Here is an 8664-nt window from a genome sequence, read left to right as displayed (position 1 = left end):
AATTTCAGACTAGTGTTAATTTCACTAAGTCTGGAATCTGTTTTGCATTTGCGTTTTAGCCATGCTTGTTTGAACCTCATAATGGATGAATTGGCCGTGGCTCAGTGCTAGTCTTTTGTTAACCATCTTGTGTACATCACTGCCATATATTTTGTTTTCATGTTTGGTGGCTGTAGCATGTTCATTTCGTTGCATTTAGATGCCTACTTGCTGTAAATCGCAGACCGGTGTCATATCTTAAAACGCTTGCCATTTCCAAACCGTAACTCCGATTCCAATGATCTTTATATCGTTTTCAAGCGATTTCACCCCCTCTATCCAGTGGCACACTTGGTTTTCCAAGTTGATGCCAGGTTCATGTTTTTCCTGTCATATCTTGCATTTCGCATCCCGCATAGCATATCGTCATTTCATCATATTGCTTGGTCTTGCACGTGGTTGATTGTATCCTTGTTGCTTGTTTGTCTTGTTGGGTAGAGCCGGGAGACGAGTTCGCTACCGAGGAGCCCGTTGAGTTTGCTTGTGAGGATCCAGTCAACTCTGACAACTGTGCAGGCAAGATGATCATACCCTCGAAATCACTACTATCTTCGTTATGCTAGTTTGCTCGCTCTTTTGCTTTGCCACTGCTACGATGCCTACCTTTTGCTTGCAGCCTCCCAATTGCCATGTTGAACCTCTAACCCATCATTGTCCTAGCAAACCGTTGATTGGCTATGTTACCGCTTTGCTCAGCCCTTCTTATAGCGTTGTTAGTTGCAGGTGAAGATTGGAGCTGTTCCTTGTTGGAACATTTATTTTCCTTGTTGGGATATCATTATATTGCTATGTTATCGTAATGCATCTATATACCTGGTAAAGGGTGGAAGGCTCGGCCTCTCGCCTAGTGTTTTGTTCCACTCTTGCCGCCCTAGTTTCCGTCATATCGGTGTTATGTTCCCGGATTGTTGCGTCCCTTACGCGGTTGGGCTATAATGGGAACCCCTTGATAGTCCCTGAGAAAGAGATATGTGCAGCTCCTATCGGGATTTGTCGGCACATTCGGGCGGTGTTGCTGGTCTTGTTTTAACCTGTCGAATTGTCTTGTTGTACCGGGTTGCCGAGTCTGATCGGTGTGTCTCGGGTGGAGGTCTATTCCTTCGTTGACCGTGAGAGCTTGTCATGGGCTAAGTTGGGACCCCCTGCAGGGATTGAACTTTCGAAAGCTGTGCCCGCGGTTATGGGCAGATGGGAATTTGTTAATGTCCGGTTGTAGATAACTAAAACCTTAATTAATTAAAATGAATCAACTGAGTGTGTTGCCGTGATGGCCTCTTCTCGGCGGAGTCCGGAAAGTGGACACGGTGTTGGAGTTATGCTTGCGCAGGTTGTTCCTCTAGATTCTCGCTCGCGCCTTGCCTCCTCTTCTCGCTCTCTTTTGCGGATAAGTTAGCCACCACATATGCTAGTCGCTTGTTGCAGCTCCACATATATTTGCCTTATCCATTCCTATGAGCTTAAATAGTTTTGATCGCGAGGGTGTGAAATTGCTGAGTCCCTGTGGCTCACAGATACTATAACTCCAGATGCAGGTCCAGGTGATTTCGCTCCAGGTGACGAGTACGAGCTCAAGTGGGAGTTCGACGAGGACTCTCAGCGTTATTATGTTTCCTTTCCCGATGATCAGTAGTGGTGCCTAGTTGGGGATCGATTCAGGGCCTTGTCGCACGTTGGGTTCTTTTCTATTTTGGCACCATAGTCGGGTCATGAGTGTTTGTTTGATGGATGTTATTTATGTACTCTGGTGTGACGTGGCGAGTGTAAGCCAACTATGTTATCTCCCCCTTTTATTATGTATTACATGGGGTGTTGTAATGATTGCCTGACTTGCGACATTGCTTTCAATGCGGTTATGTCTCTAAGTCGTGCCTCGACACGTGGGAGCTATAGCCGCATCGAGGGCGTTACACTTACCTCGTCCTCGGAGGGGGGCGTATAGTTGTCCCTTTCCAAGTATCCTACTGTGGCCAGTCCGGCCTGCTTGAAGGCAGGCTGATCGGGGTTGTATCCATCTTTGGCGCCCTCCGAATTGTTTTCGTCTTCTGTGCCGGTATTGCTGTGGCGGGGCTTGGAGCGGTATTGACGACGCCCATGCTTTGCTTTTTTCCCTAATGGGTTATCCTCCGTTGCCTCGTCGCCATTAGTTTCCTTTGGAGTATCCAGCATATATATATCGTATGAAGAGGTGGTTGTCCACCGCCCGATGAGCGGTGGTTCCTGTACTTCTCCCGCATCGTCGTCCATACCGTCGATGTCTTCGGAGTCGAAGTCAATCACATCGGTTAGATCATCGATCATGGCAATGAAGTGGGTGGTGGGTGGGCAGCGAATTCCTTCGTCGCCTGCTTCCCACTCAAGCCGGACATAGTTCGGCCGAGAGCCTCCTGACAAAGAGAGAGACTTTAATGAGTTCAGCATGTCACCAAAGGGCGAGTGCTGGAAGATGTCCGCGGCGGCAAACTCCATCACCGGGGCCCAACCTGGCTCGGCTGGCTCGAGAGTGCGCGGACTGGGACCAACAACCGGATACGAGTCCGGGGGTCCGGAGTCACAGACTTCCACAGAGGTGAGGCATGTGTTCGGCTCCACTGCCGATGAGTATGCGGCCTGCGGGGCGGGGTCCATCCCTCCTTCCTTAGGAAACGCAGCCTGCTCTAGGTTTAGGTCAGGGGTTATGGCAGGGGTGATATCTCGAGCATCGTCCGACAGCAGCTCTAAGCCGCGCTCGTCGTGACTGCCCGGCGCTTCTGGCACAGGCCCGAATCCGTTGAAGATCAAGTCTCCGCGAACGTCGGCCGTGTAATTCAAGTTTCCGAACCTGACCTGGTGGCCAGGGGCGTAGCTGTCGATCTGCTCCAGATGGCCAAGTGAATTGGCCCGCAGTGCGAAGCCGTCGAACACGAAGATCTATCCGGGGAGAAAACTCTCACCCTGGACCGTGTTGTTGATGATGATTGAAGGAGCCATCGAGCCTTGCGGCGACGACACAGAGGAACTCTCAATGAAAGCACCAATGTCGGTGTCAAAACCGGTGGATCTCGGGTAGGGGGTCCCGATCTGTGCGTCTAGGCTGATGGTAACAGGAAACAAGGAACACAATGTTTACCCAGGTTTGGGCCCTCTCGATGGAGGTAAAACCCTACTTTCTGCTTGATTAATATTGAAGATATGGGTAGTACAAGAGTAGATCTACCACGAGATCATAGAGGCTAAACCCTAAGAGCTAGCCTATGATGGTATGATTGTAATTGTGATCGGCCTTCTAAGGAGAGTCCCATCCGGTTTATATAGACACCGGAGAGGGCTAGGGTTTACATGGAGTCGGTTACAAGGAAGGAAACTCCGGATTGCCAAGCTTGTCTTCCACGCAAAGGAGAGTCCCATCCGGACACGGGCCGAAGTCTTCAGTCTTGTATCGTCACGCTTCAATAGTCCGGACGATGTATATAGTCCGGCTATCCGGATACCCCCTAATCCAGGAATCCCTCGCACTCCTCATCGAGTGGCCTTGGAGCGGCGAGTTGCTGAACCATGCGACGGCTTGGGGCGGCAACTTGCTTCATCGGGTGAGGCATGGAAGGTGGAGCAGCGAGCTGCCTCGCTCGTATCTGGCGGGCTCGGCGGGCCACCCAGCTGGCTTGTATGCCGGAGAACTGCTCTTCGGAAGCCATCGGAAGAGTAGTGGAGGAGGACATTGGGGGAGCGGCGGAGGGGTGTGGTTCTTTCCCGGCGTCTTCCCTCGTTTAAATAGAGGTCGGACGGTAGGAACTCGGCCGGCGTTGCGTTTCATGCCGGCCCGCTGATGAACGGACATGTGGCAGAGTAGGTTTCTCGGCTTCCACGCTTGGTTAATGGGGCGTATGAATGAGGCGAGAAGGAGCGTTCAGCCGGGCGTGCAGCGCCCTCGGCCAGCACGCCGCTTCAATGACGGAGGCAGTGAGAGGTCGCTTCCGCCCAGAGTCGTTTTCAATGCGGAGCATCGCGCTCTACAGCGGCATGAATGCGAACAACTGGCGCCGGGCGGGAGCGCGTGCTGGAGTAGGGAGGGGTTCTTTGGTGGGCCAGGGCGGTCAGAAGCAAGCTTGGGAGCGGTCCGGACTCCCACAAACCTCTCCCACTTTTTTCTCTGGTTTGCAGGAGAAATCGCGTCCAGACCACTCTACGGACAGACATAGATCGGAGTTGGATGGCTTCCGGGGTCCATATAGCCGGGTCCGAACGGTTATGGGAGGTTTACGGATCCGCCTTAGAGATACCCTTCACGTTCCAACACCCACGGAGCAACTGTACTATACTCGTAATTATTTCTTTTTCTTGAGCAATTCCGTGTAACCGAGAGCGGCAAAAAAAAACATAATCCCTTCGATTCATATTACTTGTAGCTGCTTTAGTACAAATTGGAGGGAGTAATACATTTGCATGCGGCGAGGAGATCAGATTCACTACAATCTCATCGTACAACAAGATTCATGATATTTCCACGAAAACTAGAGCCAGTTGAAACGCCAGCACGCAAGTATTGCCGCAAATATCCTCGTCAAGCCGTCACATGATGGCGCACGCGTTGACATCATCATCGTTGAACATGTTGCTGACGGCGTCGCCGCCACGAGCAGGCCTGTGGGTGCGGTCGTGACGATCACCACCATCACTGTAGCCGCGTCGGTGGTAGCTGTAAGTGTCACGGTACGGTTCAACAACGAACGGAAATAAGGTTCTTAATAAGACGAGGAGACACAAGTATATTAGACAAAGATAAAGGTGTGGAATTAGAAGGAAAAGAAGTGTGCCCGACGTGTGTGATAGGAAGTGTGGAACCGTAGCCGACAATGATGCGGCGGTCGGTGGTGACGGGAGTGAAGGAGGCAAGATTACCAGGATGAGCAAACATGTGAGCCGTAACCCCGGTGTCCATGTACCAATCACCGCGTACAGTGTAGTTGTTCGGCGTAGGGGCGGTGTGCAGCGCGGAGAGGAGCCCCGGGTCCCAAGGCGCCGACGGCAGCGCCGGTGAGGGGGATGGAGGCGCCATCGGGAGGCCATAACTGCCTCTCAGCTGCGGCGGTGGGTACCCTCCATAGGGCTGCGGAGCCGCATAGTACGCCTGATGCGCTGGCGGGCGCGACACGGGAAGCGTCGGCGCAGGGGCCTGGGGGACCGGCATGGTGTAGGCATGAACAACGCCGGTCCATGGGTTGTAGCCGGCGCCCTGCTGTTGCCGCTGACGAGGCTGGCCGGCGCCCTGCTGCTGCTGCTGCTAATCACAACGGTGGCCACCGCGCCGGCCCCCGCGGCATCGACCGACGGGAGGGGCGGGCAGCCCGTACGGGGAGGGGAGCAGCCCCGGCTGCTCGGGTGCCGGGTACGGCGGCGGCGGCGCCTGGTACGGCGCCTGATGGAGCGGTTGAGGCGGCGCGGCCGGGGCAGCGGGAGGCATCGGGGGCCCGCCGCCAATGGTGCCGGCGGCGAGGACGGTGTGGATGGCCCACGCCTTCACCTGCTTCATCCACCGCTCCTCCAAGCGGAGGTACGCAACGAACTTGGCGAAGGAGGCTCGGGGATTGAGGGTGAGGTTCGCCGCGGCGTTGCCGAAGTCCTCGTTGAGCCAGCGGTGAGTGTGCTGAGGAGGAGGTCATCATCGATCTTCGCGCCAATATCGCGGAGCTCGGTAGCAAGAGTCTTGAGACGGTGACAGTAGTCGTCGATGGAGAAGTTGTCCTGGTGGCGCCCAAAGAACTCTTGCTGCAAAAAAAACACGACGTTGGAGTTGATTGTCGGTGAAGAGCCCGTTCAGCTTGGTCCACACGGCGTGGGCGTCGTCACCGTCCTGCACGACCGTCTGAAAGAGGTCCGGCGAGATGGTGAGGAAGAACCACCGGATGATCGTGGTGTCGATGGTGGACCAGTCATGAAACTCGGGGACGAGGCTGGAGTTGATGGATCCGTCCATGTGATCAACGAGGTGGTACTCCCGGAACACGAGGGAGAAATACGTCTTCCACGTGTAGTAGGAGGAGTCCATCTGGGAGAGACGAACCGGCACCCGCTCGTAGATGTTCAGGTTGCGGATGTCGTTGACATCGGGAGGGTTCGCGTTGGCGAATGGGTTGGAGCTGGTGGACGCAGAGGACGTGACAGACGACATGGTGGCTAGGGTTGGCTCGGCGTGGTGTGGATTAGGGTTTAGTGCGGGTGGCGGCGGAGGGTCGGCTTGGGGTAGCGGTGGCGCTCGGGGAGGGTTTCGGTCGGGGCCAGCAGCGGCTAGGGAGCGGCGGGTGGGAGGGAGTAGGGTGGCGGCGGCGCTCGGGTGCGGCTGAGGGAGTTGGGCGGCGCGGCGGCAGGAGGTTTTAAGCGGCAGCGCGGGTAGGAAAGGGGGAGCGCGGCGGCAGGGAAAGGAAGAAGCGGCGGTGGCGGGCGCGGGGAGACGCGCGGGCGGCGGTGCGGCGCGGAGGGCGGAAGCTAGGGTTAGAACCCGAAAACTGATACCATGTATGATGTATGAATTGCACGATGTATTTCTCATGTGCAAATGCACATATATATGATGTACAAAGATGGGTCACGATCTTAACTATACAAGGCAACTAGGAGATGGGTCCAATACACAGTTATGCACAACACTTATATTCAACACAGACAACCCGATCTAAACAGTTACAGAAGATTTATAGGTTCGCCTTCAAAATGCCCCGACCATCCCGCGTCGGTGAAAACAAGGTGCCACGCACCCGTCTTTCTCTCCTCACCATAGTACCCTGCTTCTCGCCACCAGACCCCTGCCCCTCCCACAGCATGTGGCCTCGCCTTCATGTTCCAACACCCACGGAGCAACTGTACTATACTCGTGATTATATCTTTATCTTAAGCAATTCCGTGTATCCGAGAGCAGCAAAAAAAAAAAGATAACATAATCCCTCCGACATATTACTTGTAGTTGCTTTAGTACAAATTGGAGGGAGTAATACATTTGCATGCGGCGAGGAGATCAGATTCACTAAAATCTCCACGAAAACTAGAGCCAGCATGAAACGTCAGCACGTAAGTATTGCCACAAATATCCTCGTCAAGCCGTCACATGATGGCGCACGCGTTGACATCATCGTCGTTGAACATGTTGCTGACGGCGTCGCCGCCACGAGCAGACCTGCGGGTGCGGCCGTGACGATCACCACCATCACCGTAGCCGCGTCGGTGGTAGCTGTAGGTGTCGCGGTAGGGCTCGCCGCAACCGCCGCCGAAGCAGCCCCCGGGAGACGCGAAGCGCAGCGGCGTGCCGCCGCTCGGCCAGAACTCCGCCTTCTTCCCGCTCCGGCGCCGTACCTCCCGCAGCACCTTCCCCCGCTCCACGTACCCCGTCACCCTCACCTTCCCCGTCCCCGCGTCCACCTCCACGCTGTCCACACCTCGGAGGTTCACGAGAGACTGCATCACGGCTCGCTCACAGCCGTCGCAGCACATCCGGACCTTGAGCTCCACCGTCTGCATACATGCAAGTTTTGTGCCGGTCAGGTAGCTTGCCGGCGGCCGGCCATCGGTCGGTTTCCACCGGGATGGAAATGCAAAGAAACGAAAAAACAAGCACGCGGGTGAACCTGGAGAGACAGGGCCGGTCTGCTCCGATGGCCACCGTACGACCCGCGGCGCCGTGGTGGTGATGATGCACGGAGCTTCTGCCCGCCGGGTGGCCGCGGTAGTGCCGCGTGTCGTGGTGCCCCCCGGGAGGGTAGAAGCAGCAGCAGAAGAAGGACAGGAGCACGTCGGAGACCAGGTCCGCCATGAGGGCACGCGTGTGTCGTGCGAGATCCAATCCAAGTGAGCAACCAACAACCGATCAACAAGCTCTTGCAGATCGATCGAGTAGCTAGCTAGCTATGCGTCGCACTGGAGCTCCGCAAGCAGTCCGCACTGGGATCTGCTAGTACTTAACTGAAGAGTGTCGGCTCGGACGGACAGCCAAAAGCCAATTCCTTTCTGATCTAATCGAGCAATGGATGCTTCAGTTGTTGGTGTCACATGCAACAATATGGAGGGATTTCTTAAGAAAATGCGGGTAGTTTTCATCTGCAGTGTATGTAAACCGAGGAGGGAGGTCTGCATGTGCGAGGCAGCAGAAAGACGACAATGCCTTTGGCGAAATAATAAATCAAATAATACGAGTACGCATGCATGCAGCTGTCCTTTTTCTCTTCAGAAAGACTATGTCGATCCAGAAGAAGCAATGATCCTTACTATTTAAAATAATAACTCGAGATTAGCCGAAATTAAAACACATATACATATACTTACCGACGAAGGAATCGCTCATGCGGGGTTTCCTCATAGCAAGTCTAGTAGAGCCCTCAAACCCTCAAACCTCTAAAAATAACTACTTTTTTTTTACTGTTTTCGTCGAAAAAAAGCCGTAGAGTAGAACCCCTAAACCCTCCAACACGTAAAAAATTTAGAGGTCCAACCCGCAAACATTTTCCCAACCTGTAGAAGTGAGGGTTGGGAGAAAAAACTCCCCCCAACCCGCACTCCTCTTCCACCCTCGCGCGGGAGGGAAGTTTCATCCCCACGCCGCGCCCTCCCCCGATCCCGCCGCCGCCGCCGCCAGCCCGCCGCCCCTCCGCACCCCCGACGCCC

At 54.7% G+C, this 8664-nt stretch overlaps 1 pseudogene; it reads right to left on the bottom strand.

The window, feature by feature from the left end:
• Nucleotides 1–6982: 6982 nt before the first annotated feature.
• Nucleotides 6983–7816, bottom strand: LOC119350423 (annotated as a pseudogene).
• Nucleotides 7817–8664: the final 848 nt, after the last annotated feature.

Source organism: Triticum dicoccoides, chromosome 1B, assembly GCF_002162155.2.
Source record: "Triticum dicoccoides isolate Atlit2015 ecotype Zavitan chromosome 1B, WEW_v2.0, whole genome shotgun sequence".
Taxonomy (NCBI): Eukaryota; Viridiplantae; Streptophyta; class Magnoliopsida; order Poales; family Poaceae; genus Triticum; species Triticum dicoccoides.
Note: the sequence above shows the minus strand (reverse complement) of the source record. Positions and strands in the feature narration are given on the sequence as shown.